At 40.5% G+C, this 15,587-nt stretch overlaps 1 long non-coding RNA gene across 1 annotated transcript; it reads left to right on the forward strand.

Moving 5' to 3' along the window:
* Positions 1 to 1,359: 1,359 nt before the first annotated feature.
* LOC112846220 (uncharacterized) lies at positions 1,360 to 1,570 on the forward strand. The gene is made up of 2 exons (XR_003219086.1): positions 1,360 to 1,430; positions 1,475 to 1,570. It is a non-coding gene; the product is annotated as an uncharacterized LOC112846220 (long non-coding RNA).
* Positions 1,571 to 15,587: the final 14,017 nt, after the last annotated feature.

Consider the following 15,587-nt stretch of genomic DNA (forward strand, 5'->3'; position numbering starts at 1 on the left):
AAGACAGTGGATTTATTTACAGTGTGGTAAAGGTGCAACAGTTCAATATATATATATAGTGATGGGTGCCCAGGTGTGGTCTCCTCCTTCTCCTCCTAGCAGTGCTCGTGGCCATGAAGTGAAAACATACGTAGTGACTCCTTCCAAACAGTAATCCCAAAAGGTGGTCCAGCTCCCGTGATCTCAGTCTCCCTCCGTGCTTCACACAATGATCCAGCGCTGACTGAAGCTCGATCGCCCTGTTAAGAAGGCAGCCCGGGAGATGGCGGATAATTGGTTACAGCTGGTCGGCTCCGATCAACAACAGGTGCGGTCAGTCTCTGCGCGGGAACACTCTCGGGAATGCTCGTCACCGCTCGGAGGTAAACAATCCCGTTACGAGAGCGACAGAGAGAGAGAGAGAGTGGGAGAGAGAGGAAGGGAGCAACATGCACACAACAACGCATGGGCAGGCAGCCAGGCAAGGGCTGTCGGACCATGACAAGTATAAAGGTATTGTATTGAACTATTGAACTTCTGAGAGACCAGAAAAGAGCTGCTATATTAATAAACCGTGGCCTATATCAATGCAGGGAGACAAAAAAATGTCAGTTGTTTGAGTTAAAATGCATACAGATATCGAAACTTTAGGATTAGGAAACATGAGAATCTGATTTATTAAAACTGAGAATTTCTTTGTTTCTCATAATGTGCTGTGTGGCAGGGAGGAGGAAGGACCAAATGAAGAAATCACAGATGGCAACTTAAAGTTGAAGCACAGCTTCACTCACTGGAAAAAATTTCATAAGAAATGAATTTCATGAAAAACAAAACAAATCTAGAACACAAAAACTAGAAACTAAACTGGACTCAAGAAATGAAGTACTAGGGAACATGAACTAGAAAAACAAAACCAGGAACTAGGAGCTAGAATTTTACCAGGGACAGGAAGGGAGGAACACAGCACAGAGAGGGTAAGACTGAGAACTAAAAAGAACAGGCAGGGTAAGCAAGATACACTGACAAGAGACAAGGACCATCAAAATAAAACAGGGAACACATGACAGGCACAGTGTGTGTGTGTGTGTGTGTGTGTGTGTGTCTGACTGTCTTGTGTCTCCTCTGCAGGGAGAGTTCAGGTCCAGGATCAAACAGGGGACATCAGGAACAGAAGCAGCTCCATTGATCCGACTCCTCTGATGGCTGATCAATCAGTTTGATCTGTGTGTTCTTTGATTATTGATCAGTGATGTCAGAGTGGAGTCAGTGTGATGTTGTTGTTGTGTGTTTGAGACTTTTAGTGTCCATGAAGGTCTCTGCTGCCGTAGATCCTCTGAACTGTGACAGAGGTCTCACTCTGGAGGAAACTCTCAGCACTTTCCAGCAGCTCCTCCATCATGGAGGACGTTCCCTCACTGTAACAGGTGGAGGAGAGAGGAGAGGAAGCACAGGTGGATCCTCTGAGGAAGAGGAGCGTTCCTCAGAGGAAGCACAGGTGGATCCTCTGAGGAAGAGGAGCGTTCCTACAAACCACATGATCACATGACCAGAGGGGCGTGGCCTTCAGTGGTAGTAATAAAGGAACAGTCCACATGTTCCACTTTGAAGGCTCATCTTCAACAAAGCAGACCTGTGATCACTTTAACTCAGTATGATGGATTGTTTGGATTTGTCTTTGTTTCTCTGGCTTTTCTTGTGTGTCTGTGTGTCTTTGTATGTTGGAGTCATGTGACCTGCCCAGGGACGACACATGGAAATGAGCAGTTTGGCTCAAATCTGGCATTTTATCTGCTCTGACCAAAGAATTCCAAACTTCACATTGATGTCCAGAATTCCATTTCTTTCTCACAATCATGGAGCACCATGAAAACTAGAAACAAAATAATTTCATTAGTACATATGACATCCATCTAAGACACATACACAGTAGAAAAGTTGAAGAGTCTGCCATGTTATCATCGTGCTTGTGTCTCTCACAGAGTACGCAAACAAAAGAAAATTTAAAAAGCTGTTTCAAGGTGAAATATTTATGTTTGGTCATTCTGTACATTTATTTTATCCATCTGTGAACAAAGAACGGTGTTGTGGTGTGTTATAGACAAGCTGTAATTAAAGCATCTGTTGGTTGTGATAGCCTGCTGGCAGGTTGTTATTACATTGGAAATCGATAAAGTTGGTTAGACTACTGCTGATGAATTTCTAAGAGAGTTTGATCATGAGTTTATGATTTTATTTTAAAGGGAAACAGCTGTTTATTTAGCTGGATTCAGTTGTCTGTGATGCCACTGCTATAGCTTATGTGAAAAACATGAAGGCTCATAATGCATATCATGGATTGACAAGTGTTCCCAGCCAGGTGTGAACCACAGAATGACATAGGCTACCTGATAAATGACTTTGTGTTACAGACCGATTCACACAGAGGGCTGATGAGTGCCACCAACATGAAGGAACTCCTGGATTTACTGGACTCAGTGTTGGCATGGTAACAACATTTCCTCTATAATGCTTGCACCTTGCATGTTTTGTTGTTTGCATGTAGATTTTTGAATATCTGGCTGAGAGGTCCTTTGAAATGTAACTTTAGCATTGTTAAGCAAATTTGTCAAAGTTTCTCAAAGTCACATTTATACCAGTTGAGTTTGGAAGGAAGCCAAGTTCTCTAAGATAGCTTAACTTATCTCGAAGACAGTTTTTGAAGTATAGTGGTCCTGTTGTGTTGGCACCATATTTAGACAGTAATTTATATGAATACTTCATGTTATTTTATGATGTATTATAAGGTATTTCCTTCTCTTCAGTCCTCGTCTGCGTTCCATTTATAGTTCAATTCCATTCAATTTCATTTATATAGCGCCAAATCACAACAAAAGTTGCCTCAAGGCGCTTTATATTGAACAGTAGATACAGAGAAAAACCCAACAATCACATGACCCCCTATGAGCAAGCACTTTGGTGACAGTGGGAAGGAAAAACTCCCTTTTAACAGGAAGAAACCTCCAGCAGAACCAGGCTCAGGGAGGGGCGTATTTTCTTTTTGCAAACACACTGCTCAAAACATTTGTTGGTCATTTTGGAGAGCTTTATGGCACAGTTGCTCTGGGCTCTAATGTGCATGCCTTGGTACGCCCATCAGTCAGTGCTCAAAGGTATGGTTCTTTGGACTGTATCTCAGCTTTTCCATATGAAAACTAATTATGTAAACTGAAGAAGTTTGTCAGAAAGCCAAGCTTTCCCGTTGCACACATAATAGGATGGTTATCAGAAGTGTAAAAGAGCTTTAGCATTGAGGTAAGAATCCAACATTATGTTGGACCTGTTCCTAAGGGCCTAAAGCACATTACAGAGGAAAGCTGTCTTGAAAGTGATTAATGAAAGTTTCCACTGGTTGTAATGCTTTCATTATAGTAATGTTTCTATTTTACACAATATTGCTCAGGCTGTAGAATGAATATATCTAGCATATAAGGCATTCACAGAGATGCAAAATTTTAGGGCAACTAAAGACTGACTTCACAGTTGAAACAATTATAAGTCAACTTTAACTCTGGACACAGTAACAGAAAAAGGACCACCAGTGCTAGTTATTCTAAGGTTCTACGTTTGTAAATATTTTTTCATTTAGATGTAAAAATAGAAGTGTATGTATTATTCTTGATCTACTCCTGTTCTGATGCACAACAATCCAGAGAGACCATGCGGGTGTGCTGAAATCAGTCGTTTGGGATTTACAGTGTTTTTCTGCAACAGAACCCGATGTTACTCTGCAATAATGTCACAGTCCCTAACAGACAAGTGGATGATGAAATTGTATATGCTACAGTGTTAAATGCATAGCAGGGCAATATGGGAGCAACAGTTTTCAACTGCTTTGTATCCTATAATGCAGTTTTTTCAAGCTTTTTACAACTGATGTTACCGTAGTCTTTTACAGTATGTACAAAAAATACCTTTTCATTGTACACGCACGCACGGATCCAGTTTCTTCTCTTTAGTGTCAAACTATTACATTATGTTTGTGTTCTTTTGTGAAATTTGTAAAATAAATGTACAGTGTTTGTAGAGTGTTTTGTCTTGTTCTTTATTGTTTTTGTTCAGCTAAAATAAAAACAACATTTCATTTTGTATGTAAGTTTTCTTAAATAAACATTGTTAAAATTGATATATTTTTAGATTAAATTGTTTAATTAGAATAGAATAGAATAGAATTCAACTTTATTGTCATTGCACATGCACAGGTACAGGGCAACGAAATGCAGTTTGCATCCATCCAGAAGTGCTTTAGTGATATAGATATATTACAATATATATTAGCAATAATATAGGTATGTAAGTATATTACAGAAATGGGTCTATTATGGTATGTTATAATGTACACGGTATGAAGTATGTTGTGAATATTCTATAACTATAAGTATGTACAGGCTGTAGTGAGTACAAGCTATGTACAGGCTATGAACAGGATATAAATATGAAAAACTATACAGAATATGAAATAAACAACTTTACAGAAATCTGAGTTATACAGCTATACAGAAATGGGAACTATGCAAGTTGTAAACAGTTGTAGGGTTAAAAATTATTGTATGTACAGAATGATTATTTACACAGAGCTATACAGTAGTGCAGTTAAGATAAGTGAGGGTGTGGATAATTTCTACAGAGACTATATAAAGTGCTAGTGGTTGTGAGTGGTGGTTCAGTCCATGTTATTATTGTGTGTTTGAGGGTACAGTTGTCCATTGTGTGTGTGTGTGTGTTCAGTCCATGAGTTTAACGTGGGTCAGATGTCAGGAGGCAGAGTTCAGGAGTCTGACAGCTGTAGGAAAGAAGCTGTTCCGGTACCTGGTGGTCTTAGTCCGGAGGCTCCTGTAGCGCCTCCCAGAGGGCAGGAGGGTGAAGAGTCCATGTGATGGGTGACTGGGGTCTCTGATGATTTTCCCAGCCCTTTTCAGACACCGCTTCCTGTAGATGTCTAATTAAACAAAATGCTAAATTATGTTCCGTTTATCTTAAAATAGATATCTTTACAATATCAAACTCTTTTTATTGTTGTCCCCCATTTTAATGTTTTGGTCTTTAATTGTTCCTAAAAAGAATATGATTTGAAGAACATTGAACATTCTTGTCAGGTACTGAGCAACTTCTATTTGGTTAATAATATTGAACATTTTGGGGGCTATAATAAAATGAATAAAGTACATATCTGGCTTTGTGTGCCGAATACATTGTTATCAGGGTATGAACAGCAAAGATACTACCACAGCACCTTAAGCTCCGAAGCCTGTGGTAGAGGAACCGAACTTGAAGAATAAAAGACTGCACACAGAGGTGAGAGGGGAATTTTTGTATAATCATAATTCAGTGTTATTGTATTCAAACATATGCATAGCTTTTTCCTTACTTATTGGCATGCACACAGGCAATGACTGCAAGTCTGACGTGAACTGAGAAGTTAGAGTAAGGGAAACCTCTTAACAGGTTAAACCTGTTTTCTGGAACAGAAACCAAAAGCAATCTTTCCTTTTAGCGTCATTTGAGAATTCGTGATTTAGTGTTTTGGATCTGTCTGTTCCCTCAGGTGTCAGTTTGTCAAGTCAAGGGACCTATGGCTGCCTGAAGTGAAGGATGATGCTTGTGCTTTTGCTCCTCATCTACAGTAAGACAATAACTTTAAATGCTCTTTTAATGCTCATTCACTGTATGTAATACTTATGAACCTAACAGAGGGATAGGACTACAAATGTACTAACTCGAATACTACATTTTTTAAAACTAACAGGGAATGCAGTCAGCCATGGAGACAGACACGGTACATGACAGGGTAGACTAAACAAATTACAAAATGAAACTAGGACAGAACAGATATGTAGGGGAAAAAACACGAACAAACCAGAAATCAAGAACTAAATAACAAAGTAAGTAAAGTCCAGAAACTGTGCCAAGGACCCAAGACCATGAGCAAATATGCAGAAAAATATGTAACCTTTTTATTTTGAAATTCGAACTCTTTTTTTCAAACATTTGTGTTTTAAAGTTACAGAACAAATATTCAGAAATATTCAACAATGTGTATTTACACAAATATACTCAGAGCTACAGAATTGTAATTCGAATTTTACTTATATTTATTTATTTGTTTACAGCTTACAATGTTAACTCTGTGCCCTACCGAATCAGAAAATCCCACATTTTCCACTTTTGCAACACTTCTTGAAAGAAATATGTAGCAAATCTCACACTTGTAGCTAAATAAATGGAATAGGTGTTAGTGGGGGCTAAAGGTATGGGGGCAGAGGGAATGTGTCAGGGGCTGGGACCCAGTTCTTTTTGTATTTTTGATTCTATTCTAAGAAACGTATGTTAAGTTCTGGTGTTGATGATCAGTTATTCTCATTATTTTTTAGATTTTCTTCTATGCCCTTGTGTCTGTTCTTGTTCACAATATTATATGGTCTTGTCTTTTACTTTCAGCATGCTTGTGTTTTAGTCTTACTTGTTGGTTCATCACATTGAGTCTGTGGGCATTAATCTGTCATGTTTCATGTTGACAAGCTTGTGTTGGGTGTGTTCATGTTTTAGTTTCACTTCCCCTACAGTGTCATTATTCTAATTTGTGTCAGCTGTGTTTCCACTTCTCCTAATATCCTCTGTGTGTATTTAGTTTGTGTGCGTGTGTTTTTTTCTGCCTGTGAGCTTAGACATTGTCATACTTTACAATATTAAATATAATGTAACAAATTAAATAACACTAACAAAAGTTATTTAAAAACAGATAAAAGAAATACATCAACAAGAGGAACCTATAGAGAATTTATAGGGCTCTTCTTCAATTAGCAAAATGTGTTTGGTGACACCGATCATTCTTATCATAATTGTGATTGCCAAAGTGACCAGACAGGATTCAAAAACAAAACAAAACAACAAAACTAATAATTATCCTGCTGCAACCTTGTTTCTTTTTTCTTCTTCTTTCTTTCTGTAGTGAAAAGTAAATCAGTTTGTAGATCAGTTAGTAAAATATTAACAGATACTTAGAAGAGCAGACCTAATGTTTAATAATCTAGATTTCGCTGTTTTACTCTGTGGCGCTGTTGCACATAATATATTGTTCTTTCTTTGTGATCTTTTTATGTTAAGTGTGTTTTTTGCTGACTTTTGTTCTTTTAACTGGTTTGAGAGCTGACACAGTGCTACTGGGATGGGGTTTTCGGGGATAATAAAGGAGATTAGTTGGAGCAAGCTGTGTAATACTACGTTATAACAACCTCGTTGACCGTCTCTAGCCGTAGAGAAACTGTACATCTTGCTGTCCTTCCAAGGCAGCAAGCAAAATATTTGCTGAAACTTTTGCAAAAGTGGTTCACATTTTTTCAGTTCAGCAAATCATCCAGCAGCCCCAGACCATCACACTCCCTCCAACATGTCTGACTCTTGGTATGAAATTCTTTACAAACGCTTTGTTAGCTTTTTGAATTTAGACACAAACCTTCCAAAAAGTTTAACTTTTGTCTCGTTAGTCCACAGAATATTTTACCAAAAGTCTTGGGGATCATCAGGATATGTTGTTGCATATGTGAGATGAGATTTTTTAGTCAACAGTTCTTATTGGAACTCCAGTCTCTTTCTTATTGTTGACTCATAAACTCTGATCTGATCTGAGCCAACTGAGGCCTTGAATTCCTCAGATGTTGCTCTGATTGTTATTTTGCGACATCCTAGATGAGTCATCTATGCACTGTTCGAGTATTTATGGTAGTCAGGCACTCCTGTGAAGGCTCACCACTATTCCCAGTTTTCTCCATGTTTTCTCATCGTGGTTCAGTTCAGTCCCAAAACCATCAAAATAGCTTTATAACCTTTTACAGACTCATAAATATCAATGATTTCGTTTATCAGTTGCTCTTTTAGATTGAAAAATGCTCTAAAGATGTTGATTGTTTCTCAATTGTAATTAATCAAGGGATTCAATAAAGATTTTTTCACACAGTAATGACATAATCTTTTTTAATGACATTTTATATATACTCTGTTTGTCTTTGGATAATATTAACATGTTTGATCATCTAAAACATCTGAAATACAATGTGGGGAAATAATTAAACACGTCACAAAAAGTAAGGATATTTGTGTTTGGTTTCTTTGTTTTTTTCTGCCACACTGGCTTCTCCTTATTGTCTCCTTGTTAAATCTAGAATTAAATTTAAAATCTTTCTTCTACCATACATATATTTGAAAGTAGAGCCTTCAGCTTTCAGGCCTCACAGTGACTGATGTGGTCGGGAGCTATAAAAATTAAACTGAAGGAAATTGAACTTATTGGAGGAAGGATAAACCTTATACCATGTCATTATATTAATGGGGGAAACCTCCTACTAACTGCCTGAGACCTGATCCTGGCTTTATGGACTCTGAAATGAACATGTAGAGCAGAGAACATGTGACATCATCAGAGTGCAGTCATTAGATTTAAATATGGCTCACCAAAAAGGGAGACTGTTTCACAGTAAAGTCTTCAGAGGGGCCCGAAAATCTTCTGGTGATCCATAACATTTAACAAACATGAAGAATTTGAATAAAACACTTTTTTTGTGGTTGACTGTAAAACTGGTCTCTCTGCTCCCTGCAGATAAATGAGGACTCTGAGACAAACCCACTGCATGCAGTTAATTTGTGTTTCCATTTGTGTGTCCTCAGCTTCCCAGCATGCCCTGGCTGTGGTGGTGGAGATGAATGCAGGGGAAATGTCTGTCCTCCTGCCCTGTCAGTTCTCAGGTTTTATACCTGATGACCCCACAGTGATGTGGACTCGCAATGATCTTGTGCCCAAATCTGTCCATGTACAACACAAAGAAGGAGATGACTTTCAAGGACAAAACCAGCGTTACAGAGGGCGCACAAAAATGAGGCCTGATGCTCTGGACACTTCAGACTTCAGCCTCACTCTGAGAAAACCAGAAATGACTGACAGCGGTAACTACACCTGCTCCATCAGTGGTGGAAGAGGAGAACGGACACTGGAAGACGTAGAGCTGCAGATCAAAGGTCAGCAAAAAAAAAAAAACACCTGCGGTAATTACACATCAAAAGCTAATACTGTGCACAGAGGTCAGAGGTCAAAGTAAAACTTCATGACATACTTGATGAACAGCTACATTAATCACAGACTTAAAGTGGAAATCAAACACTATCTATCTATCTATCTGTGTGCATATATATATAAAACTTACAAATACAGATAATAAACCAAACTGTTATCAGCATCTCAGTTGTGAAAAGTTTTAGTTTTCATTTAAATAATGAAGAGAAATTTGTCTCAAAAGATTTGCAAATGCATACCACACTATTCACAAGTATAAAATAAGACTTATAAATGTGTGCATTGATTTGTGTGCAACTTTTGAGGACTCACAAACGTGTGCTTCAATCCACACACAAATAAAAAGCAATGTGAGCACACTGTTTGTAAAACTATTTTACAAATGCGTATGCCCAAACCTGAATAAATCATCATCATTTACACAAACACTCATTAAGTCCGGCTTCATGAATCCAGTCATTTTCCTCTTTAAAAACCTTTCTGTGTGTACGAGTGTCCACTTTATTTGAAAACAAACAAACTAACTAATTAAAACAAAAAACAAACAGGTAAATGGTGGAAGGCCAGATATCCCAGTTTTACCCTGGGACTTGAAGGCAGCTTACATTTGTGGATCTGTGCAAGCCAGCATAAATTTGCCCCAAAACCCCATGTGGCCATGCAACATGAACTGTGCATATCAGGTGATTAGTGCACATGCATGAAAATTTCATGAACAAGTGATGTGATGTGTAGTTTCAAAGAAAAACCTTTCTGTGAGTGTGTATTTGAGCATGTTTTCTTTCTTGCACAGCACCATTCGTTCCTTATTTTTTCCTTCCTTTCTCCATGTCACCTGTCTCTTTTTTAGGCTTTCTCTGGTACAGTTGTCTGTATTTCTCCCTTTCTTCTACATCGATATCTTTATTCTTTCTACCATCTTTTTATGTATAATTTACTAACTCAGCTGTCGACACTGTAGACACTGGGAGTATCACATGGGATAAGGAGCTTGGAAAGAAAAGCGTCTGGACTTCTTTGAGTTGCTTGAAGACGTTTCACCTCTCATCCGAGAAGCTTCTTCAGTTCTAAGGGTCAATTGGTGGGGAGTCCCAGATTTAAACCCAGTGGGAGTATCCCCCCAAAGAGGGACAAAGGAGCGGGTGGGGGTCCTAATCAGCCAGGGTTTCGGGTGTGAGACCGAAACCCTGGCTGATTAGGACCCCCACCCGCTTTCACACCTTGGCTCATGTGATTAGGTAGAGGATCATCAGGGGGTCCTTTGTCCCTCTTTGGGGGGAAACTCCCAAAGAGCACTTTGCTCTCACACTGCAGGCCTACTTGTTGTTCCTAGAGTATTTAAAAGTAGAATGGGAGGGAGAGCCTTCAGTTTTCAGGCCCCTCTTCTGTGGAACCAGCTTCCAGTTTGGATTCGGGAGACAGACACTATCTCTACTTTGAGATTAGGCTTAAAACTTTCCTTTTTCATAAAGAATATAGTTAGGGCTGAACCAGGTGACCAGGTTAGCTGTGCTCCGTTACCATCAGGGTGACTGCTGTTGCTTCTACTGTTCATATTATTGTTTTTTGCCTCTCAGACCAACAGGTGGAGGTAAAGGTAGTGGAAGGCTCAGACTCTGTAATCCTGCCCTGCAAAACAAAACATGACCTGCCTGAGGACACCAGAGTGGAGTGGACTCGCTCTAACCCAGAACTCATGCTGGTCCATATATATCCACACAAAAGTGACCAACGTAAAAAACAGGACGGACTTTACAGAGACCGAACTGCAGTGAACAAAGACCTGCTGAGAACTGGAGACCTCAGTCTGACCCTGAAACACCCCACAGAGAGAGACAGTGGAGGATACATCTGCACCATCTACAGGGACAAAGACATCCTGAGACAGAAAGTAGTGCTGCAGGTCAAAGGTCAGAGATGTAAAATGCAGAGGTCTGTGCAGTAGATGTATGTATCAGAGTTCCAAGGTCATGTTATTCATTTTTTATTTTTTTATGTTTGTCTCTAGGATGGTTTCCACCCTGGGCCACAGCTCTCCTGGTTCTCCTGGTTCTTTTTGTGGTTTCTGGAGGTCTTTTATTTCATTTCCGTCACTACTTCATGTCAGGTGAGTGTCTCCTACTACACTACCCATAATGCCACAACATGACTTTACTAAACAGTGTGTGTGCTTCACTGCATTGATCTGACACAGAGGCTGCATGTGGACAAGCTGTTCTTCTTCTGTGGTGGTAAACAGCAGGCTGACATGGAAACATGTGCTGACAGTAAATGTTGCAGCAGCTTCAGTAAATGTTCCTCCTTGAGTTGTGCTCAGTCATGTGGTGGAGAGCTTCAGATGTTCAGAGCAGACACATGAGATCTTCATGGTTTCTGTGCTGATGTGTGTGAGACATGGCCGACTGTGGAGGCTCAGTCTGTCTGTTCTTCTTCATCCAACATGTCTGCAGCACTTTACAGGACGCTGCAGACTAGTTACCAAAGAACGAGTCAGGAACACATCAGGAACAAACTGAGACACAATCTGACTGAGACTAGAAGACAAGGAGGGGACAGGGAGGTCATGTGACCATCACAGCCGCTAATGTCATCATGTTGTGCTTTGTTGTCCTCTCAGTCTACAAGGTGGAGGTGGATTCAGGGGTGGAGTCTGTCCTGCTCCCCTGCAAAACTGTAGCTCATCTGCCAGAAGACGTTAAAGTGGAGTGGATGGACAGTGATGACAAGAAGGTCCACGTGTATCAGAGCAGCTCAGACCACTCGGATGAAAAGCACCAGGTTTACAGAAACCGAACAGAAATGAAGAGAAACCTGCTGAGAACTGGAGACCTCAGTCTGACCCTGAAACACCCAACAAATGAAGACAACTCCACCTACACCTGCACCGTCTACAACAGGGAGGGAAACATCCTGCTGAAGAAAGATGTTCTCCTCGCTGTCAGAGGTCAGTGCTGTAGATACAGTTCAGATTTATGATAATTCTTCAGTATCAGTTTGCTCATTTCAGTGTTTGCATTTCTAACATTTGTTTCAATTCATTCAGTTTCATTTTTTTTCTTTTCCCCACAAAAGGCAACATCCACAATAATGAATCAGGTTGATATTTTCAACTCACTTTGTTGTGTATAATATTATATCATTTTAGACTTTATATAATGTTAGTTGTAGCTAAATTCTGCTGCCGTCCAGTTTTATCCAGTCCAGTAATATATCTGAGGTGTAGCATTGACTCTACTCATTTTTGTCTTTGTCAACTATGTTTTTACATTTTAATATGTGTAACAACCATACGTCACATCAGAAAACAAAAATATATTCCACCATCTCCCACAATCAACATATACCATATGCAGTTTACAGTCCAGAAACATAGTGAGTGATAATCCTACACCCAGAAACGTGATCTTATTTATATCTCTGAAATTAAATCCCCCAAATATGATCTTCTTCATCTGGACATTACATGTTCAACTTTTGAAGTTGTACAAAAACTATGAAGGGTGTTAATCACCTTTCAAATTTGCTATTTTCAAACTGGACAAGTCTGATCTCTGAATAAAATTTTTCTCAGTATCTCCTTGGCACTGTACTCCAAATCTAATGCATTCATAGAAATTACCGGATTTTAAAAATAGGCACCTTAATTTTTCAGGGCTCCTAATAAGTATCTTCCCCTGAGTACTTTTTTTCCTTTGTAAATTCCTGAAACATATTCTACATGGGTTTGTTTAGTTGTTTATGGGCTTAGTGAGACCTGGACCTGATGTGTCCAAAGTCTGTTAGTCTAGTAGCATCAGTGGCCCCAACAGGGACAGTTATCCCAGTTTCAGCTGTGTGACAGAGACACTCAGACTGTGTTTCTCTGCTTCATCAAGTCAAATCTGGTCCTCAGAGACTGAATAAAGTCCTGTCCCACTAACAGCAGCTCCAACAGTCTGTTCACTGCTTTCTTCCTGTCAGTCTTCATCTTTCTGCTGCGTCTCCTCTTCACACTGACCACTTTCTATCTAACAGTGAGCTCCCAGTGAAGCAGCAGCATTCAGCCTGTTAGAGTCAACACAAATGTCTCCATCCAAGCTCATGTTGTGCTTTGTTGTCCTCTCAGTCCCCCAGGTGGAGGTGGATTCAGGGGTGGAGTCTGTACAGCTGCCCCTTAAAACCACACTTCACCTGCCTGAAGACGCTAAAATAGAGTGGAAGGACAGTGACGATGATCATCTTCACGTTTATGAGAAACGCTTTGATCAGCTTGAACAACAGGACCAGGTTTACAAAGACCGAACGAAGATGAATGAAGACCTGCTGAGAACTGGAGACCTCAGTCTGACCCTGAAACATCCCACGGATGGAGACAACAGGACCTACACCTGCACCGTCTACAGCAAGGAGGGAAACATCCTGCTAAGGAAAAAATTGGAGCTTAAAGTCAAAGGTCAGTGCTGTAGATACAGGTCAAAAGTGATTGAGATCTAGGGCTGCCACAAACGATTATTTTGATAGTTGACTAGTCACCGATTATTTTTGCGATTAGTCGACTAATCAGATCATCATCCATTGAACGTAAAACGTTATTGCATCAGCGATCATCAAGACCAGATTACAGTTTATTACACTTAATGTAATTTGCAGAATGTCTCAGTGGAGTTTAATAAACTCGGCCGCCTGCTCCTTGCTATCTAAAATATAACAGGACACTGGACTAAATTCTCGATCATCTCACACTTCTGATTAATCAGCTGTCTGCTTGACGTTTATTCAGCTGTGCAAAAACTATAACTTTAATCTCAGCCAAACAGGTTTACTCAGGAAAAAATAAAACACTAAAAAAGCCAAACAATAACATTTTTAAGTTATCTAAGTGACTTATATATCATGTTTAACCTGAGTAGCGGAAGTCCGGTGTTCTCACCGGCTCTAGTGAGCCTTCAACCCCGGCTAGATATCGAGCTGGTGGGTAACAGACGTCTCCGAAAACGCTGGAACACTTTTGCAAATATTAGGTGTCTTGATAAACTGAGCAGATATTTGAAGTTTACACAGCTAGATTCTGAAAATATGTTAAAAGTTTATTTTTTGACCCAGAAAGAGTAATAAGAGTAATATTAAAACTAAGTAGCTGCTGCCATTGTTGGAAACTGGAATTGGCTGAGCCGCGCTATGAATTCTGGGATAGGTCGGGCCACGAAAGAAACACCAACTCATCCTTCAAATTTGGAGAAAAGTAGGATAAGCCTTCCAATTTGGACAGCCTTCATCACATCGCTGTATCATAATCGGCCTACAAATGTGGCCCCTGAATTTGGACACAGCTACGATACCACTGGAGACTCCTTCTTCTTCTTCGGGGTTTAACGGCAGCTGGCATCCTTGTACATGCAGTGCTGCCATCTTCTGTTTCAGTCCGTTATTACACTCTTGAATCCTACTACTGATTCCTGCGGCTTTTGGGATCTTACAAAGCTTCAAACGACATGTCGACTATTAAATTTGTCGTTGAAGATTTTGATAGTCGACATAATCGTGATTAGTCGACTAATCGTGGCAGCCCTACCAAGAGAGAACATTGTGCAAGTTGTCATTAATCCAACATTTTAGTATGAATCAATTTTCAGTTAACTCAAATATTATAAATATTTGATCAATGCAATTCTGTGAGCCCGGTCGCAGTCAGGAGTGGAGGTCCTGGTGGACCACAGCTACCAAGACTGGCAATTGGGACTTGTAATGTCACCTCTCTGGTGGGGAAGGAGCTTGAGTTAGTGTGTGAAGTAGCACGTGGGGTTAGTGCGTGAGGTGTGTGAGGTAACAGCTCGATATAGTCGGGCTCAACTCAACGCACGGCGTGGGCTCTGGAATCATTCTCCTCGAGAGGAGCTGAACTCTGGAGTTGCCCCTGGTGAGAGGTGATGAGGTACGGTGGGTATTTTGGTATCCCCTTGAACTGCTGCCTGAATGTTGGGGTTTTCCCAGTGGAAGAGTGAGTTTGTTCCCTGCGCCTCTGGGCCAGGCAGCGGGTCCTGACCCTCATCTGGGCTTGTGTGCCAAGTGGCGGTTCAGTATCCAGGCTTCTTGGAGTGCAGCTGATAGGTACCGACAGGCCAAACGGAGTGCGGCTTGGGCAGTGGCTGAAGCAAAAAATCTGGTGTGGGAGGAGTTCAGAGAGGCCATGGAAAAAGAATTTCAAAAGCTTTGAAGATATTCTGCCAAAGCGTCAGGCGACTCAGGAGGGGAAAGTGGTGTGCTACAGGCACTCTGTATAGTGCAGGTGAAGCACTGCTGACTCTGACTGCGGAAATTTTTTGGGCGTGGGAGGACTGCTTTGAGGACCTCCTTAATCTCACTGTGGAGGAAACAGAGTCTGGGGACGAAGGGGAATGACCCTCCAATCTCCAGGGGCGAGGTCACTGAGGCTGTTCAACAACTCCGTGATGGCAGAGCCCGTGGGGTGGATGAGGTCTGCCCCGAGTTCCTGAAGGCTCAGGTTGTTATAGGGCTGTCTTGGTTGACA

The sequence above is a fragment of the Oreochromis niloticus genome, linkage group LG3 (genome assembly GCF_001858045.2).
Source record: "Oreochromis niloticus isolate F11D_XX linkage group LG3, O_niloticus_UMD_NMBU, whole genome shotgun sequence".
Lineage (NCBI taxonomy): Eukaryota > Metazoa > Chordata > Actinopteri > Cichliformes > Cichlidae > Oreochromis > Oreochromis niloticus.